At 46.8% G+C, this 21,251-nt stretch overlaps 1 protein-coding gene across 1 annotated transcript in view; it reads right to left on the bottom strand.

Annotated features, from left to right (window-relative positions):
- SENP7 (SUMO specific peptidase 7) overlaps nucleotides 1-11,400 on the bottom strand; it is a 286,873-nt gene extending 275,473 nt beyond the window's left edge. Inside the window, exon 1 of the mRNA XM_033943657.1 lies at nucleotides 11,380-11,400. The gene's annotated coding sequence lies outside the window, so the exon portion shown is untranslated. The remainder of the gene's footprint in view (nucleotides 1-11,379) is intronic.
- Between the last annotated feature and the right edge of the window lie 9,851 nt (nucleotides 11,401-21,251).

Genomic DNA, 21,251 nt, shown 5'->3' with positions numbered 1-21,251 from the left:
ATGCAGCCATTCATTTCCTTTTCCTCTTGCTACACAAATTCTGCGATAGGGAAGAGAGACTAAGGAGAGACCCAGTGCCAGCACTTTGCAGAACTCTGCATAGCAAGTACAGTATTCTGCAAAGGTGGGGGAACTGTACACAAATTCTACATTGTGCAGTTGCACAGAATTCCTACCGGGTTATTATACATACTGAGCTAGTATCACAGATCTTCAGTCATACAGTTATTAAAATTAACAGACCAAAATACTCAAAAAGTGATGAGATTCGAAAGCAAATGGCCAGGCAGTCTCCATCCTTGGTCTACCAGTACAAAGAGGGAAATATGCAATAGAATTTGTAAAACAATTACACTAGCAATCAAGGAGAAACAACTGGCTAAAATATAAATCCAGCAGGAAATATGCAGAGTTACTTTAGAATTCACAAGGGGATTTAGATTTAGCTCATGCCTTTCGTAATAGTTCAAGGCAAGTTACATGCAGGTGCAATAATTGTAAGCCCTTTGGGGATAGGAACTAAGCTTATACTTCAAACAATGGAGGGGGTTAAATGACTTCCCAATGTCAAAAGAAGCCACAGTACTAAGATTTGAACCTGGCTTCCCTACTTCTCACTTTGCTGCTCTAATCATTAGGCTTCTCTTCCCATCTACAAATCTAAAAGGCCAATATTCTCGATGAAGGGTAAATAGAGGGGTTCATATATCCATCCAAAAAGCTGTAAATATAATCTGTGAAAACAGGCACTAACGGGTGTATGGTTTCTATGATTAATATGCCGGAGGAAAAGCCTCAAAGCCCCATTAGGGAGGAGACCCTTGTCCAACTGGAAAGGGCAACTAACCTCCATTGAGCAACAGAAACTCTTAACAGCTTTTAATTGATACGCAATCTATACGCAAACGCTGTCCACGGATTGCATATCGATTAAAAGCTTGTTTCTCTTATTCCCTGAAGCAGCCATGAGGCAAAACTCTTGGTCACTGTCGGTAGGGATGCTAGCCTTGCTTGAAGATAAATTTTCATTTAATTATCTCAGCGTTTGTGATGCTATAATGATTTGATTTACAAACTTAAAAAGTATAAAACTTACTCTGTAAACTGTATGTTATATTGTGCTGTGTTATGTTATGTGTTCTTCAGTATACCTATTAAGAGTTTCTATTGATCAATGGAGGTTTTTATGCCTATGAAGTTACCTGCCCTTTCCAGTTGGATAAGTGTTTTTCCCTAACGAGGCTCTGAGGCTTTTCCTCCAGCATATTAATCATAGAAACCATACATCTGTAGTGTAAGTTTTCACTGATATTTTCACAGCTTTTTAGAAGGATGTATGATTGAATTTCAGCTGTTTGGGCAATTTTTGTGTATGATTTTATAAATAGAGGGGTTCCCCAGGGGCCTATGCTGCTTTTTAACATATTTATCAATGATCTAGTGATGACAATAACTAAACATAGAAACTTGATGGCAGATAAAGGCCAAATGGCCCATCCAGTCTGCCCAGCTGCAGTAATCTCTTCCTCTCTCTAAACCCTCTTTTACAAAACTGCAATAGCAGTTTCTAGCGCGGGAAGCTGCGCTGAATGGCTCGCACTGCTCCCGACGCTCATAGGAACTCAATGAGTGTTGGGAGCAGCGCGGGTCATTCAGCGCAGCTTCCTGCACTAGAAACTGCTATTGCAATTTCGTAAAAAGAGGCCTAAGAGATTCCATGTGCCTATCCCAGGCTTTATTGAATTCAGACACAGTCTCTGTCTCCATCACTTCTTCTGGGAGACTGTTCCACGCATCTACCACCCTTTCTATAAAAAAGTATTTCCTTAGATTAATCCTGAACCTATCACTTCAACATCATTCTATACCCTCTCTAGTGAGATAATTAAATTTGCAAGATTGTGAAACATTGCAAGAGGACCTTGTGTGACTGGGCATCAAAATGGAAGATGACATTTAATATAAGCAAGTGCAAAATGATGCATGTGGGAAAGAGAAACCCAAACTATAGCTATGTGATGCAGGATTCCACATTAGGAGTCACCACCTAGGAAAAGGATCTAGGTGTCACAATGAGGATACATTGAAAACCTCAGTTCAGTGTGCGGCAGCGGTATAGAATACAGTGGTACCTCGGTTTATGAGTGCACCGGTTTGCGAGTGTTTTGCAAGACGAGCAAAACATTCGCAAAATCGGCGCCTCGGAAACCGAGCGCGCTTTGATTTGCGAGCGCCCCCCCCCCCTGCGAACTGGCACTCTCCCCCCCGTGATCCGCCCCCCCCACCCCCACCGCCAACGGGCACCCCCCCTGCCGCCGCCATCGGGCACCCCCCTGCCGCGACCTGAGGTCCCCCCAACCCACCTGAACCCTCTTCTTACTTTGCTGTAGCCTCCGCAGTGGCACCGGCACCAGTATGTCCTGTGCGTGGTGCCAGTGCCTGAAGATCTGCTTCCTGTGCTGGGCCTTGAGCATGTGCGCATGCTCAAGGCCTGAGAGTTCACGTGGAACGTGAACTCTCAAGGCCCAGCACAAGAAGCAGATCTTCAGGCACCGGCACCACGCACAGGACATGCTGGTACCGCTGCGGAGGCTATAGCAAAGTAAGAAGAGGGTTCGGGTGGGTTGGGGGGAACCTCAGGTCGCGGCAGGGGGTGCCCAATGGCGGCGGGGGTGTGTGGATTGCGGGGGGGGAGGGTGCCGGATCACGGGGGGCCTTTGGGGGGAGCAATGCCAGTTCTCGTGGGGGGGGGAGCAGCGCTGCTGGCCTCAGAGGGGGGGGGGAACCTATCAAAGCGAGTTAACATTATTTCCTATGGGGAAACTCGCTTTGATAAACGAGCATTTTGGATTACAAGCATGCTCCTGGAACGGATTATGCTCGTAATCCAAGGTACCACTGTATTAGGAATCATCAAGAATGGAATGGAAAACAAAGATGAAAATGTTATCATGGCTTTTGTATTGCTCTATGGTACGGCCACACCTCAAATACCGTGTGCAATTCTGGTCTTCGTATCCCAAAAAGATTTAGCAAAATTGGAAAAGGTACAGAGAAGGGTGACAAAAATGATAAAAGGAATGGGACAACTTCTCTATGAGGAAAAACTAAAGTCTAGAGCTTTTCAGCATGGAGAAGAGACGGCTCAGGGGAGATATGACAGAGGTCTATAAAATACAGAGTGGAGTGGAAAGGGTAGACATAAATTGCTTGTTTATTCTTTCTAAAAATACTAGGACTTGGGGGCGTGCGATGAAGCTACTAAGCAGTAGTTTTAAGACAAACTGGAGAAAATATTTCTTCATTCAACATGTAAATTAAACTCTGGATTTAGTTGTCGGAGAATGTGGTAAAAGCAGTTAGTTTAGCAGGGTTTAAAAAAATGTTTGGATAATTATTTCTTGCAATGAGATCTGAGGCACTAAGTATTGGTGCCTCATTCTTTTTGGCATATCCGTGCAAGTGTATGATTAAGTACTTGGGAATGAAAAGCACAGTTACTTACTGTACCAGGTGTTATCCAGGGACAGCAGGCAGATATTCTCTACATGTGGGTGACGTCATCAATGGAGCCCCGAGCGGACAGTCTCGCAAGCAAACTTGCTTGAAGATCTTCAAGCTTGCGAGTATACCGCGCATGCGCGTGTGCCTTCCCGCCCAAGTCAGGGCGCGCGTCTCCTCAACATGGCCTCAGTTCCGATAGCTAGCAAAGAAGCCAACCAGGGGAGGTGGGTGGGTTGCGTGAATATCTGCCTGCTGTCCCTGGATAACACCCGTTACGGTAAGTAGCTGTGCTTTATCCCAGGACAAGCAGGCAGCATATTCTCTACATGTGGGTGACCTCCAAGCTAACCAAAAAGGGACGGAGGGAGAGTTGGCAATTTATGAGAACAGATTATGCAAAACTGACTGGCCAATCTGGCCATCCCATCTGGAGAAAGTATTCAGACAGTAGTGAGAGGTGAAAGTATGAACCGAGGACCAAGTGGTGGCCTTGCAGATTTCCTCAATAGGAATCGATCTGAGGAAAGCTACAGACGCCGCCATCACTCTGACTTTATGCCCCGTGACCCGACCCGGCAGAGGGAGACCAGCCTGAGCATAGCAGAAAAAGATACAAGCAGCCCACCAGTTGGAGATGGTTCGCTTAGACAAGGGACGCCCCAATCGATTCGGATCAAAAGATATGAAGAGTTGAGGAGCAGTCCGATGAGCCTGAGTGTGTTGCAAGTAGAAAGCCAATGCACGCTTACAGTCCAGAGTGTGAAACGCCACTTCTCCAGGATGAGAATGAGGCTTAAGAAAAAATAATGGAAGAAGAATGGATTGGTTGAAGTGGAAATCTGAAACCACCTTAGGTAAGAACTTAGGATGTGTATGGAGGATCACCTTATCGTGATGAAAAACAGTGAAAGGCGGATCCGCAACCAAGGCTTGCAGCTCACTGACCCTGCGAGCAGACGTGAGAGCAATAAGAAACACTACTTTCCAAGTGAGATACTTCAAATGAGCCCGATCGATTGGCTCAAAAGGAGGCTTCATTAACTGAGGAAGGACAACATTGAGATCCCAAACCACCGGAGGCGGTTTGAGAGGAGGATGAACACTGAAAAGACCCTTCATAAATCGGGAAACCACCAGATGTACAGAGAGCAGTTTCCCTTCAAGCTTCTGATGAAAAGCAGCAATGGCACTGAGGTGGACTCGAATAGATGTTGACTTGAGACCAGACCAAGACAAGTGCAGCAGATAGTCCAGCACAGAAAACAAGGAGGCAGAATGCGGCTCCATGTGTAAAATCTGGTCCATTTCTGAGAATAACAATGTCTTGTGGACCGCTTTCTGGAAGCCTCGAGAACATCACAAACAGACTGAGAAAACTGGAACGAGGCAGTTAGGTGACGAGGTACCAAGCTGTCAAGTGCAGAGACTGCAAGTTGGGATGAAGAAGAGAGCTTCGACTCTGAGAAAGAAGAGAGGGAAAAACCGGAAGAAGCAGAGGCTCCCTGGCATTGAATCGAAGCAGCAGGGAGAACCAGGGTTGTCTGGGCCACCGAGGAGCTATCAGAATCATGGTGGCATAGACAGACTTGAGCATGACGAGAGTCTTCAGAATCAGAGGGAATGGAGGGAACGCATAGAGAAACAGGCACGTCCAGTCCAGAAGGAAAGCATCCGCCTTGAGCTGGTGAGGAGAATAAATCCTGGAACAGAAACGAGGCAACTTGTGGTTGAGGGGGAATGCAAACAGATCTACTTGCGGGGTCCCCCACCGAGCAAATACCTGATGCAGAGTCGACGAATTGAGGGACCTTTTGTGAGGTTGTAGAAGGCAATTCAGTTCTGCTGACCCTGAATGTAAACCGCTCTGAGAAAGATGTTGACAGATCGCCTAATCCCAAATCCTCAGAGCTTCTCGGCAAAGAGACAGAGAACCCATACCTCCCTGCTTGTTGACATAATACATGAAGACCTGGTTGCAATGAGAACCACGTGGTTGCAAAGCAGATGAAGGAAAGCCTTGAGAGCATTGAAAATGGCTCGGAGCTCTAAGAAATTGACGTGACAGCGCCGCTCCTCGCTGGACCAAGGGCCCTGGGTCCGGAGGCCGTTGAGGTGAGCCCCCCAAGCGTAGGCGGACAAGTCCGTTGTCACGATCTTCTGCGGAGGTGGCGCGTGAAACAGAAAACCTCTGGAAAGATTGGAAGAGAGCATCCACCAATGGAGAAAGTGTTTCAACAAAGGAGTCACCGCAACACAGCGAGAGACCGGATCACGATCCTGCCGCCACTATGAGGCCAGGGTCCACTGAGGAACTCGAAGGTGAAGTCTGGCAAAAGGCATCACATGAATGGTGGAGGCCATGTGCCCCAGCAGGACCATCATGTGCTTGGCCGAGATGGTCGAAAGAAGATACACACCCCGGCAAAGGCGGATGAGAGCCTCCTGACGAGGTCGAGGCAGAAATGATCAGAGACAAAGCGTATCCAACACCGCTCCGATGAACTGGAGAGACTGGGAAGGACACAACTGGGACTTGGGGAAGTTGATCTCGAATTCCAGACATTGAAGGAACAGAATAGTCTGTTGGGTCGCTGTAATAACCTCCGGTCGAGACGACGCTTTGATGAGCCAGTCGTCGAGATAAGGGAATACCAGAAAACTCTGCATCCACAGGGCTGCGGCTACCACCATAAGACACTTCATGAAAACCCTTGGGGAAGAAGCAAGTCCGAAGGGGAGAAAACGATACTGTAGATGGAGATTCCCCACCCGAAATCTCATAAACTGGTGAGAGACCGGATGAATTGGGATGTGAGTGTAGGCCTCTTTGAGATCCAGGGAGCATAACCAGTCCCCCTCGTCCATCAGGGGATACAAAGTCGGGAGAGAGAGCATGTGAAACTTTTCCTTGACCAGACATTTGTTGAGAGCTCTCAGGTCCAGAATGGGACGCAAGTCCCCGGTCTTCTTGGGAACCAGAAAAAAACAGGAATAAAACCCCGAGTTCTGCTGGCATGCAGGAACCTCCTCGACAGCCCGGAGATGGAGGAGAGCCTGAGCCTCCTGCAGCAGAAGGGGATGTTGCGATCAGTCAGAAGGAAACTCTCTTAGGGGCTGATCTGGAGGTACATGCCGGAAGTGAAGAGAGTACCCCTCCTGAATTATGGTGAGAACCCAAGTGTCCGATGTAATCAGCTCCCACTGATGATAAAAATGATGGAGCTGACCCCCGATGGGCAGGGGGGGAAGGCTGGTGGACGAAAGGGACCAGTATGCTTTGACTGGAATTGTCAAAAAGACGGTGCCGGCTTGGCCGCCGCAGGCGTCTTAGGTTTAGAAGGACACTGCTGCGGTCGCTGCGGTGGCGGACGGGAGAGAGCCAGCGTAGACTTCTGCAGGTAACGCCATGAAGGAAGCTTATACGGCTTAGCAGGAGGGGCTCAAGCTTTAGGTTGCACCAGGGAGGCGAAGGACCGCTCATATTCTGAGAGGCGTTTCGTGGCTGCCTCAATTGAGTCATCAAAGAGCTCGTTCCCCACACAAGGAAGATTCGCCAGAGGATCCTGTAAATTGGGATCCATATCCATGATGCGCAGCCAGGCTAAGCGGCACATCGCCTTGGCAAAGGCCATGACCCTAGATGACAGTTCAAAGGCGTCATACATGGCCTGGAGCATATAGAGACGAATCTGGGACAGTGTCTCCTGAAGTTGACGAAAGTTCGGTCGACGATGAGCAGGCAAGTCAGGGAGAAAAGACTGCAGGATCTTCAGGCAGTGTTTGAAATAGAAGGTAAAATTAAAGTTATAATTAAGGACACGGTTCGCCATCATTGAGTTCTGATACAGACGGCGACCAAATTTGTCCATCGTCTGCTCTTCTCTGCCCGGGACAGCAGCGTAGACCCTGGAGGGGTTAGATTTCTTCAGTGAAGATTTCACAACCAAGGACTGATGGGATAGCTGTGCCTTCTCAAAGCCCTTACAAGGGACCTTGCGATAGCAAGATTCCATCTTGGAAGGGATGGCAGGAATGGCATAGGGGGTCTCCAGATTCCTGAAGAAAGTCTGTTTCAACACCTGATTCAGGGAAAGATGCAGACTCCCTGGGTGGATGAGAGAGCTCCAACTCATCCAAATATTCCTGGGTATATCGGGATTCAGACTGTAGATCCAGCTGAAGAGCCGTACCCATGTCAGAGAAGGTCCGAGAAGAAGAAAGGGCCTCATGTGGCGAAGAAGATCCGGAACATGGAGCCGTCGAAAAGGAAGGGGATGCTTCCCTAGAAATCAGAGTCCCGAAAAAAGGACGAGGAAGTCCTGCTCCACTGCCTTGGGGGGAGGTCGAGGAACGCCCGCACCGCATCATGCTGGGAGAAGATCCCGGAGTTCGAGGAACAGGAGAAGAAGGGAATCTCCCAGACGGCTTCGATGGAGGGGTCCTCAACCTTGACAAGCTGCGCCCCAGCGAAACAGAAGGGGAAGGCAGCCATCGAGAACGAGACCCGTGTCTCAGCTGCACAGAGGCCTCAGGGGACCTCGAGGTTCGGGGGTCTGGAGACCATCCCTGCTGAGGTAAGTCCCTCGGCCGCTTAAGACGGTGGGAGCCTCAAGGTCGAGAGAGACAGAGCCCAGTGCTTCGATCAAGGCCCACGGGCTGGGGAACCAAGCCTCGAAGCAACAGGAGACGAATCACTGGAAGACAACCAGCAAGACCTGCGAGATTGAACTCGAAGGGCCTCGGGAGGATGCTCACGCTGGCCTGCCGAGAGCAGGATCAAGGCAGGAGTAAGCTGATTCAAGACCGATGAGAGCTGAGTCTTCAGGATGGCTTTCAACATGTCCTCGAACATCAGCACCGAGACCATAGGGACTGGTCGTACTAATGCAGCAGTGCACTCCAACAAGGGCGACCTCGAGGAAGAGTATTCCCTATGTGTGGAAGCACACTTGGAGGAATGTCTCAAAGAGGTCTGCAACACCGCACTCGCATGAGACCCCGTGGAAGGCTTCTTCGCCAGCGCACCTGAGGGAGGAAGAGGAGACTTATCCGAAGCAGAGATTTTCACAGGAGCAGCCATCGAGGCCCTAGAGGTCGAGCGCAACTTCGATGAGGTCGAAGCCTGCGAGGCCAAGGCCCCCGCCGGAGCTAAGATCGAGGCTGAGGCCGCACCGACCGGAGGATCCATAGCTCCGAAGAGCGCAAGGATCTTTGCACGCCGCCTATGAAGAGCCTGCGGCTGAAGAGTAGCACAATGTGGGCAGGATTCGGTCTGGTGATCGGCCCTCAGACACTCAATGCACCAATAATGAGGGTCAGTAATCGAAATCACCCGACATGCACCGAGTGCACTTTTTAAACCCGGTAACAAGCCGGGACATAAAGCCAAAACCACAGCCGCATGAGGCAAGGCAGCCTTGTCCCCGAGTCAAACGAAAGAGAGAAAAAGTTTGTTTTTGGGGGTTTTTTTTCCGACGCGTCACACAGCTACTCACCCATTTCCAAAAACAAAAAAGGGACAAGCTGCGGTGCAAGAGGCACTTAGCGATTGCGCAGAGCAGAGGAACAGGGCTTCTGGCTCTGCGGAAAACTAAGAACTGAGGCCACGCTGAGGAGACACGCGCCCTGACTCGTGCAGGAAGGCACACGCGCATACGCGGTACACTTGCAACCTTGAAGATTTTCAAGCAAGTTTGCTTGCGAGACTGTCCACTCGGGACTCCGCTGATGATGTCACCCACATGTAGAGAATATGCTTCCTGCTTGTCCTGGGATAATATGTCTTCTATGCACCGGAATAACTGAGAACATTCTTGGACATGAAGAAGTTGGTGACGTGAATATTTGGGAGAGATTAAGAAGCGATCTTATGGATATTGGGACCTTCCATTAAGCCTTTTCCTTAATTTTTGGGGGGTCTTAAATATGTTTCTCTTCTCTTTACCAAGATCTGCCCTCCCTGTTATTGGGGTCTAAGGAAGATAGCAATTTTTATGTTAATTGAAAATTTCTTTAATTATTTGAGTTTCTTTCTGTATTTCTTGTATAAGAGTTTATTTTGTCTTGTTGAAATTGTTAAATCTCAATAAAAAATTTAAAAAAAAAAAAGTTTGGATAATTTCCTAATGCAAAAGTCCATAAGCCATTATTGAGATGGCTTGGGGAAATCCAGTGCTTATTCCTAGAATAAGAAGCATAAAATCTGTTTTACTCATTGGAATCTTGCCATGTAGTTGTGACCTGGTTTGGCCACTGTTGGAAACAAGATACTGGGCTTGATGGACCTCTGGTCTGTCCCAGTATGGCAAATCTTATGTTCTTATGAATGGTTGAGGAGGGGTGATTTCAAACAAAAAGATAATGGCAACACACGATGATAAACAGACAAATGCAGATTTTGTAGCATTACTACTTATTTATATAGCGCTACTAGACAAGAGGCAGTTCCTTCTCAGTAGAGCTTACAATTTCACATGACAAGTAGGGTGTTAGGGAGTTTCTTAAAGAATGATGAAAACAAGCATGGGAGCTTTACAAGTGAGTGGGAGTTATGAGTTAAAAGCAATCTCAAAAAACTGGGCTTTAAGCCTAGATTTGAATGCTACCAGAGACGGAGCTTGACATACAGATTCAGGTCATCTGTTCCAGGCATAAGGTGCAGCAAAAGAGAAGGATAATAGCCAGGAATTGGCAGAGACTTACCCGATGAGCAAAGTTCGTGAAGGGGAGTACAGGGAGAGATAAGAGAGTGCATGAAATTGTAAGTCAATAAGATAAGTTTGAACTAAACTGTAAAAAGGCACATATTATATTATTTGGTGTGATATACTGATGTCAGAAAAATTGTATACCATAAGATAACAGATCTCATTCACTGGAAAATTTGTAACCACTATAATATTACTGTGTCAGAAAAACATGAACTATATGTAATTGTGGAGAAGGAAGAATAACTCTATGAAATAATACTATGAAATATATAAAATGGAGTAACTAAGGGGGTGTTGAAAATTTCTCAGCCCAACCAACCAACTTCCTAAATTCTGAGCATTATTTTGCCACTGTAGTTCAAAAAAGTGTTCTTGTTTTGTTAAGTGCCAATTTACAGAAACGAAATTCTGTTTTGACATTGTTTCACATCATTGATTGAACCATATCCACATCATTCTCTTCTTGGTTGGGCTGAGAATTTTCAGCACCCCCTCGTAGTACAATTAAAGGGGTCTTCACTAAATAAATGTTAACCCTATAATGTTCAAAACTGTGCATTTAAAAAATAAGAAAAATGCAAAAATCATAGTACACACAAAGAATATCTTCAGAGGAAACTACTTTTTATGAAAATGGATAAGAAAGCAATGTTAGTCACAAAAAGAAGTAGCTAACATAGTAAATTGGGAACATATTTTCAACTTTGGTCTTCTAACGCAACCTACTAAGCAAATTTCACCTTCACAGAAACATATTATTCAGCTCACAAGGGAAGGGATACTTTTAACAGGATACCTAGATGCCCAAGTACCAAATACACACTTTGAGCCTATAAATAACATAGGGTAAATGCTTAGGTGTCTTTATGAAATTAGCTTCCAAAACTAGCCCCCCCAATAGTGCACAAATATCAACACACAAATTTATATGTGCCCCTAATTTGATGTAAATGTGAGCATGCACATTACACTTGAATCAACATATTTTATAAAATATGTATGTGCATCTTTCAACTCTGCCACTATTCTAAACAAGCTTTGCTCCAGGAATGCCTATGCACTGTGTGCACCATCCTGTCAGTGTCTTATCAGTTATCTACAGCTACAGTATATCCCTATATGTATTAATATTAATACATGCGTTATATGGAAATACTGTACGTACCGTTTTAGTAATATTGATATTAAGATCCTTGAACATATGGTACAGCAGCTGCACTAAAATATTAAGGTATACTGTATAATCTCTTTGCTTACACTACAACTATTTGACATATCTCAGGATTGCAAGACAAAGTCTAAACAGGAAGCTACAGACACTGCTTTGGGCGGTGTCAGGTTGTAGTAATACTAAAAGCTAGGGGATCCTGCGGCCTACCCTGTCCCAGGCCTTCCGCCAGCTCGGTTGGCAGTAACCATAACGACAAAAAGAGGACAAAAGACCTCAGCTTCCGTGTCATACACTCTCCGTCACTCACCTGCCACCCACGCGTCTCTCCGGTGCAAGATTTGGGGGGAGGGGTTCGATTCCTCCCTCCCCCCTTCCGCAGTCTCAGACAACAGCGATAATTTCTAAGTGCGTCACGCACGCTCCACCCTGCTATCGCAGAGCCCGCCCACTGTTTACATTACGCTACTTGAGACTTCCTCTCTCCCACCGGAAAGGCCCGACTATAGCCTAATTCTATGTGTTTAACAATAAACACGGTTGTCCTGTTTTTCGATACATACACATTTCAACTTTCATTAATTGTATATGACATGTAGGAGCTATACTATAATCTTAGAAGGGGGGGCACAGGAGGTGAGGCACACGTTCCAGTCATCCTCTTCCTCTCCTATGTTTTTTTTTTTTTCCATTTACTAGTTTACCACTGTTGTCTTTATTTATCCTATCTTCTCCCCCCCCCCCCCCCCAATTTATTTAATCTGTGCCTATTTAATAAGTAAGGGTTGGTACAACTTTTACCTGCATTTTGAACATACATCAATTGCTCCTCTAGTCTGTGATGTTTTAATGAACAAAACTAGATCATTTCCCAAAGTTTAATAGATTGTGGGTTATAAATTTAATGGACTGCGGGGAACTGTGGGGGGAACTGTTTTAGTCTTTAGTTTTCAAATTATGAACTAACATACACCATATATTATGACTAGAGGAAAACAAGAAAAAATGAATGTTATTGATCTTCAGAAAAGGAGGAGGACAACAAAGCAGAGCTGTCAAGCTAACCCTTTCCAAGAGAGGCTTGGCTTTCTTACAGCGTTACCTTAGGGGTCCTTTTACTAAGGTGCAGTAGCCGATTTAGCACGTGCTAAATGCTAACTCGTCTATGGACACGTTAGCAGTTAGTGCACGCTAAATCGGCAACTGCACCTTAGTAAAAGAGAGAGTTAGTGTGCTATGGCAGTGGTTCTTAAACCTGTCCTGGGAACCTCCAGCCAACCCCAGCCAGTGGGGTTTTCAAGATATCCTTAATGGTAAACCAAATTAAATTAATATCTTAGGGATTAATAATACTTAAAAAAAATTAAGCTACTTATATCTTTATTTAATTACTCCATATTATAAATCCCCAAAACTGGGGGGGTGGGGCGGACCAGGGGGATGGTGGGAGAGCCTAGGGGGAGGGGGGAGAAGAGGGGATTAGGGGTTTGTGGGTGGCTGTAAATGACACATGTCTTTGTATTGAAGTGCTTTGTTAAGCAGATCTCTTGCCTATGTTCGTTGTCTTCTGTAACCTTTTGTTTTCCTCTGGTTCTGCCAATCTTTTTTGTCAATAAAAATTGTTTACAATCTAAATCCCCAGAATTGTTTATTATTATAATATTCATTTAACTACATTATAATTTACTCACAAAACATAATTTTCCTATTACATTAAAAAAACCCATATTGTTAAAATCTCCTTATATTTCGTTGTTTGTCTTTAGCAGTCTACCTTTAATCCTCTTTGTAAGGAGCAAACTGATTCCAATGTTCTCGAATGGGAATGTTTCCTTCCACAAAAATGCAATCTACTTGCACCAAAAGTTCTTATCTGATTATCTCACCATTAGAGAATGACACGGTAAAAAAATTTCCTTAGAATAGCAGCAGATGAATCCAGAGACAAGTGGGATAGCTCACATCGACCAGCAGGTGGAGATAGAGAAACTGATTAACAGGTGGTCTTATAGACTGGAATTCCTCCTGTCCATTCAGTTTGCTCTATCTCCCAGCAGAGGTTTGGAGCTCTCACTCTAGCTCCTGGATTCTGGCTGTGCAGGAATAAATTTCTGGGACTTTTATATTCTTCTGTTGAGACTAGTTCTCTTCAGTTAAGAAAGGGGTGTCTGGCTGAGTGGTGCCAGCTTTGGGAGCTACACCTGGGCCCCCCCAGGTCCCTTCTCCACCCTCCCCTCCATTGGATTGAGGGTTTTATTTGGCTCTGTGTTCTTTCTTCTTTCCAGTTTAAAAAAAAAAAACCCAACAGGGTCAGAGCCTTTCTGTGCTGTGCTGTGCCTCCGGGTCAGCGTTCAGCCTGTAACTGCCAGCTATAACCTTTCTTCGGTTGAATGTGTGCTTGTGTTAGGTGAGTTGGAATTTGAGTTTGGCGTGCGATTTGGGCCGTTTCGAGGGGTTAGTTTGGGAGTTCTGCGTCGGTGGTTTTTGGCGGGATTCTCCGTTTAAAAAAAAAAAAAAAAAAGTCCCCATGGCTGCAGAAACAGTGTTCGCGCTGTGGGAAGCGCAGGACACCGTCGGGTCTGTGCTCTGCAGGATGTGTAGACGCGCAGGCAGAGGATTTGTTTTCGCAGCTGGGTGAGGGGGAGTTTTCCAGCGCTGAAGAGGCACGCTCAAGCTCCTCTTCCCGCACGGTCGCGTCAGCCATGTTGCCGACCACGCGGACGCCTGAAGCGAGTGCGGCGGCTCCCGATGCGTCGGGTGCGCTAGGGGAGGCCGCGTTTTTGCCCCACGGGACAGGCAAGGCTGGACCGGCAGAAGGTGGGCTCGGCTCATTTTCGCCAGAGTTTATTATGATGTTGCACAGGGCTTTTGTGTTACAGAGCTCTCAACCTGCTCAGGCAGTGTATTTGGGGCTGCATTTGTTGCCTACTCTGTCTGCTTCTCCTATTATTCCTGATTCGGCGGGGCCTGCTTCCTTTACTAAGGTCGCTCCTCCGGTGCAGGTGCAGGCTCAGGCGGCCAAGCGGCGCAGGCTTGCAACGGCGGACGAGGGGGAGGCTATCCCCGTCTCCCCCGTATCTCTGACCCTTCCTGAGGAGTTGGAGGACGGTGAGGTCCCGGATTTAGACGCGGAGGAGCTGTCAGGTAGGGACGGGGATGATCCTTCCGCGCTCCGTCTGTTTCACAGGGAAGAACTTTCTTGTTAATTTCTAAAGCTTTACAAGGTTTGAACATCTCGCAGGAGGATCCGCCAGTGTCAGGGTCCGCGAACCCCCTTATGGCCGGAACTCGCAAGCTGGCTATATCCTTTCCGGTGCATGAGGCTATGCAGGAGCTTATCACGACGCAATGGGACACGCCGGAGGCAAGTCTGCGGGTGTCGAAAGCCATGCGACAGTTGTATCCTATTGCTCCTGTGGAACTAGAAAAGTTTAAGTTGCCTAGAGTGGACGCGTTGGTAGCCGCGGTCACCAAAAAGACTACCCTGCCGGTGGAGGGGGGTGCTGCACTGAAGGATGTTCAGGATAGGAAGATTGAGTCGTCGCTTAAAATGTCCTTTGAGGTAGCGTCAGTCACCTTGCAAGCGGCGGTTTGCAGTTCATATGCTGTGCGTGCTTGTTTGCAATGGTTGCAACTCATGGCGGATAACATGATGGAGTCCGGGGGTTCTGTTCCCGCGGAGATGGCTGATCTGGAATCTGGTCTGGCGTATTTGGCAGATGCCTTGTATGATATTATTCGTGCTTCTGCCAAGCAAATGGCTCTTTCTGTGGTTTCTCGCAGGTATTTGTGGCTTCGTAATTGGGCGGCGGATGCGGCGTCCAAGCTTCGTCTTGTGAAACTCCCTTTTAAAGGACGGTTGTTGTTTGGGGAAGACTTGGATAAGTTGGTGAAGGATTTTGGTGATACCAAAACGCAACGCTTGCCAGAGGATAGGTCTAGACCCCCTCTGAAGACCTCGGTTGCGAGACCGCGCTTCCGGGATGTTAAGAGATATAGGCCTGGTAAGCCTTCCTTCCAGCCCACTTACGGTTCGTTCTCTGTTGCGAGACCTAGATTTCCTCAAAAGAGTTCCTTTCGTGCAGCGAAGCCCCCAGCAGGTCAGCCAGCCCGTGCTCCAGCAAATCGCACTCCCCAATGACGGGGTCTCGGCTCCCTCCGCCATTCCTTTAGGGGGGCGGCTGTCTGCCTTTCTGGCGGAGTGGGCCAAGATCACGTCAGATCGGTGGGTTTTGGACATTATTCAAGACGGTTACAAGTTAGAGTTCGCCTCTCCCGTCGCCGATTCTTTCTTGGTGTCCCCGTGCAATGGGGCGGCCAAGGGGGAATCGGTCCGCCTGACTCTTCAGGTTCTTCTGGATCTGGGGGCGGTGGTGCCGGTGCCCCCGGACGAGGTGGGTCTCGGCAGGTATTCCATTTACTTCATTGTGCCCAAAAAAGGGGGGTCATTCAGGCCTGTGCTGGATCTCAAAAGGGTCAACAAATTTCTCAGGGTTCGCCATTTCCGAATGGAGACAGTTCGCTCGGCCATTGCGGCGGTAAAACCAGGGGAGTTTCTCACGTCCCTCGATCTCAAGGAGGCGTACCTCCATATTCCGATCTGGCCTCCGCATCAGTGGTTTCTTCGGTTTGCGATCCTGGGCCGGCATTATCAATTTCGGGCGATGCCCTTTGGTCTTGCTACGGCTCCCCGCACCTTTTCGAAGGTGATGGTGGTAGTGGCAGCTTTTCTGCGCAAAGAGGGAATTCGTGCGCACCCTTACTTGGACTAGTTGATTCGCGCCTCTTCCAGGCGGGAGAGTTTGGCGATGACTCAGAGAGTGATCTCTCTCCTCCAGTCTTTGGGGTGGATAATCAACTTTCCCAAAAGTTCTCTGTCCCCGTCCCAGTCATTGGAGCATCTGGGAGTGCGGTTCGACACTTGTCTGGGGAAGGTGTTTCTGCCCCGGGACCGGGGAGAGAAGTTGCAGTCTTAGGTTTGTCTGCTTCTCAAGTCGCCCAGACCTCGGTTTTGGGATTATGTACAGGTTCTGGGATCGATGGTAGCGGCTCTGGAGGTGGTCCCCTGGGCTCGGTTCCACATGAGGCCGTTGCAGAAGTCTCTCCTTTCCCGGTGGTCTCCGGTGTCTCAGGACTACGATCGGCATCTCCAGTGGAGTCCTCGGGCGGCCCGCAGCATGCGGTGGTGGCTCAGCGAGTCCAATCTATTCCGGGGAATGCCGCTGGCGACGCCGGATTGGGTCGTGATTACGATGGATGCCAGTCTTCTGGGCTGGGGAGCTCAGTGCCTGCAGGCTTCGGCGCAGGGTGTTTGGTCCTCGGAGGAGGCCCAGTGGTTGATCAATATGCTGGAGTTAAGGGCGATCAGGCTTGCGCTTCTGGCGTTTCACTCCATGATTCAGGACCGTCCGACCAGGGTCTTTTCGGATAGTGTCACGGCGGTGGCGTATATCAATCGCCAGGGGGGTACCCAGAGTCCTCAGTTGGCCAAAGAGGCAATGGTTCTGTTTCGATGGGCGGAGGCGCATGTTCCTCTTCTCTCGGCGGCACACATTGCGGGTCACGAAAACGTTCAGGCGGACTTTCTCAGCAGAAATCTTCTCGATCCAGGCGAGTGGGAGCTGTCCGCTCGGGCGTTCAATCTGCTGGTCCTATGGTGGGGTCTTCCGGAAATGGATCTAATGGCCTCGTCCCGCAATGCGAAGCTTCCTCGGTTCTTCAGCAGACACAAGGAACAGGAGTCGGAGGGGGTGGACGCGTTAGCCCTCCCGTGGCCTCCGGGTTGCCTTCTTTATGTATTTCCTCCTTGGCCGATGATAGGTCGGGTGTTGCACCGTATCTCTCTCTTTCAGGGCAGAGTGATCCTGGTGGCTCCAGATTGGCCGCATCGGCCGTGGTACGCGGACCTGAAACTGTTGTCAGCGGGCGATCGGCTGACGTTCCCGGTAACTCCGGACTTACTGACTCAGGGTCCCATCGCCATGGAGGATCCGTCCCACTTTGGTCTTACGGCCTGGCTCTTGAACGGTCACGGCTGAGACGTCGGGGCTATTCGGAGCAGGTTATTTCCACTCTCCTTCAGGCTAAAAAGATTTCTACCTCTGCCTCCTATGCTAGGGTCTGGAGAGTTTTTGAGTCTTGGTGTGGGGGACAGGGTATTTCTCCCTTCCAGGCGTCTCTGTCGGCTATTCTGTCCTTTCTGCAGGAGGGCGTAGCGAAAGGATTGGCCTATAATTCCCTGAAGGTTCAGATGGCGGCCATTGCTTGTTACAGGGGCCGGGTCTCTCGTTCTACGCTCGCATCGCAACCCGACGTGGTTCGTTTCCTCAAAGGGGTTCATCGTATCCGGCCTCCTGTCAAACGTACCTGTCCCGCTGGAGTCTTAAACTGGTCCTTGGGGGATTGCGAGCGGCACCTTTTGAGCCTTTGTCTGCGGCTACTCTGAAGGTTGTCACGTTAAAAACGGTGTTTTTGGTGGCTATAGCTTCGGCCAGGCGGGTGTCGGAGTTACAGGCACTGTCCTGCAGGGATCCGTTTTTGCGCATTTCGGATGCTGGGGTGTCTGTTCGGACGGTGCCGTCCTTTCTGCCTAAGGTGGTTTCTTCCTTTCATGTGAACCAGTGTTTATTCCTCCCGGCGTTTTGGCGGGAGGATTGGGGGGAACGCTTCTCTTCGTTGCGCCTCCTGGATGTACGCCGGATTGTGCTGCATTATTTGGGGGTGACTAACGACTTTCATCGGTCGGATCACCTGTTCGTGTTGTTCGCGGGCAAGAACAAGGGTATGGCTGCGTCTAAGGCTTCCATTGCTCATTGGGTCAAGGAGACGATTGCTTCAGCTTATTTGCTAGCGGGGAAGCAGTTACCGGAGCAGCTTCATGCTCATTCGACTCGAGCGTTGGCTACGTCTTGGGCGGAGTCCAGAGGTCTTTCTTTGGAGGAGATTTGCCGTGCGGCTACTTGGTCATCTGGGAACACCTTTTCCAAACATTACCGATTGGATGTGGCGGCCCATGCGGAGGCTAGTTTTGGCGCTTCGGTGATTGCGGAGGCGGCGTTAGCTTCCCACAAGGTTTGAGTTTTGCTTTGCTACATCCCACTTGTCTCTGGATTCATCTGCTGCTATGCTAAGGAAGGAAAAATTATGTTCTTACCTGTTAATTTTCTTTCCTTTAGAAGCAGCAGATGAATCCAGAGCCCCACCCTTTCTGGGAACGATCTGTCTGTGTTTTGTGTGGCGTTACTCAGTTGTGTGGCGTTACTCAGTTGGGTTATGGTTGGTAGTTCTGTTCTTTAGTTTACTTGTTGCAATTCGATACTGGAAAGAAGTTTTTGATTGCTTAGTCTCTTATCTTGGGATGCTTGGGCAAGGAGCATAACTGAATGGACAGGAGGAATACCAGTCTATAAGACCACCTGTTAATCAGTTTCTCTATCTCCACCTGCTGGTCGATGTGAGCTATCCCACTTGTCTCTGGATTCATCTGCTGCTTCTAAAGGAAAGAAAATTAACAGATAAGAACATAATTTTTCCTTATCACCGTTCCCGTCCCGTCCCCGCAAGCTCAGTTCCCGTCCCTGCAAGCTCAATCCCCGTTTCTGTCCCGCAAACTTGGTCCCCCGCCCTGCAAACTGTCAGATCCCATCTGCACAAGCCTTGAATAGTTATGATTTTATATTGAACTTATTTTATTAAAGTATAAAAAGAGACAATATTCTGTACAGTTGTCATTTTATAAACACAAATAATACAGAGCAAGGATCAACAAAACCCTGTCTTCCCTCCCTTTCACAAATATCTCCTCCACTATTGTGAAAACTGAACAAACCAAATTACTACAGAATGAAACATAGAAAAATCAAGCTAACTGAATACTTCAGTCACACATGGCAGGAATAGTGTTAGGGGAGTGCAACCACCCCCTGGTCAGAAAGCAAGTCCTAAGCCAGCTGGAAGCTAAAGAAGCACAGCCTGGGCTTTGCGATCTCCAGTTATGTCTAATATCAGCTCTAGCAGGATACATATTTCAAATCTGAAATATTCTAATCACAAAATATAAAATAAATTTATTTTTTTCTACCTTTTGTTGTCTTGTAATTTTATTCTTCAAATCACATTGGTCTCAGGCTTTGGTTTTGGGTTCCTTCTGTCTTCATCGTGGCTCCTGAAGGCAAAATAGGCGCAAGAGGAGCTGGGGAGGAGTCTGACAAGGGCGCAATTTTTTTACCACAGGAGCAAAATTTTTTCACCGCTCCTGCGGGGCGGTGAAAGGTCTTGTCCCCATTCCTGCGGTAAACCAGTTGCAAATGTCTCCATTCCTGCAGATTTACTACAGTGACCACGGTTTACTGTGAAAAATGGTCCCCGTGTCATGCTCTAATCACCCTCTCACAGTCCCACTCAACACCAGTCTGTGTTTTGCCTGACAGAGTCTGCAGGAGCTGAGACCACAGTGGGAGCCTTTCAGAGAGGATTTTGTGCCTAAAACACCAACTTTGAATTTTAATAAATTTAATTAAATCTTAAACATTTAACATATTTATTATTATTTTTTTATTTATTTATTCAGGTTTTAAAACATTATTACTTGTACATAATAATAAGAGAAGGATAATACATAAACAAAATTATAGAAACAGTATTAAAACCAAAGGTTATCACAGAATTCCTCTAGTCCTCATAACTGTGGGAGAACAAATACTATATACCATAACAAAAGTCTCAAAATAAACATGATCATATAGATCAATCATATTAGTGTTAGATATTTTAAAACTCCAAATAATTAATTATGTGGTGGCAGAAGAACTAGATTCTTGATGTTGCAAAAATTGTTCTAACTGAATTGAGTCCCAATAAACATAATCATTCTCCTTAAATTTAATCAAGCATTTACAGGGAAATTTCAAATAAAATGTGGCTCCTAAAGCCAACGCCGTAGATTTCAAAGCCAAAAAGGATTTTCTTCTTAATTGTGTTGCTTGGGCCACATCTGGAAAAATCAGTACGTTATCTCCACAAAATTTAATTTGCTTATTTTGAAAATAAGCCTTCATTATTAAGGATTTATCTATCTCTCTTGTACAAGTTATAAGGAGTGTAGATCTAGTTTGAATTATATCCTGTGAGTCTTCTAGGAAACCAGTTAAATCAAAATCAATTTGTTCCAACTGATCTATACCCAACTCTGTGGGAACTTTTTTCCTCTGAGGAATATAATACAAATTTGTTAAAGGCAAATTTTCTACGTCCGTCATCCCCAGAACTTCTTTAAAATATTTCTTAACCAATATTTCTGGAGATAATAAATGAGTTTTGGGGAAATTAACTAGACATAGATTTTTTGCTCTATGTAAGTTCTCAATTTTCTCAATTTCATATGAGTGATATGAAAATCCTTAACTGCTGTTGAAGAAACTGCTTGTAATGTAACCACTTGAGACTCAGTTGTTCTAATCGATTTTTCCATAATTTTTAAATTAGAGTCAACGTTTGCAAACTTTTCAATCACCTATTATTTTTTAATACTTAAATACCGTACATTTGTGGAATTTTGTAGAAGGAAACAACATTCCCGTTCAAGAACACTGGAAACAGTTTGCTCCGTACAAAGAGGATTAAAGGTGAACTGCTAAAGACTTCATTACAGAAACAACAAATTATAAGAAAATGAATTTTTAACAATCGAGGGGGGGGGTTATGTAGTGGGAAAATTATAATATGTTTTATGACTAAATTATAATATAGTTAAATGAATATGATGAGGGTCATTTTATAAATAATGCACACTTTTTTTTTTTAATTTACATGTTTTGTGTTTTTTTCAAGTATTTCTTTACAATCCTTCAATATAGTCTCCCTGCTTTGCA

This window comes from Geotrypetes seraphini, chromosome 4 (genome assembly GCF_902459505.1).
Source record: "Geotrypetes seraphini chromosome 4, aGeoSer1.1, whole genome shotgun sequence".
NCBI classification, from domain to species: domain Eukaryota; kingdom Metazoa; phylum Chordata; class Amphibia; order Gymnophiona; family Dermophiidae; genus Geotrypetes; species Geotrypetes seraphini.
The sequence above is the reverse complement of the archived record's forward strand: the minus strand, read 5'-3'. Positions and strand labels throughout refer to the sequence as shown.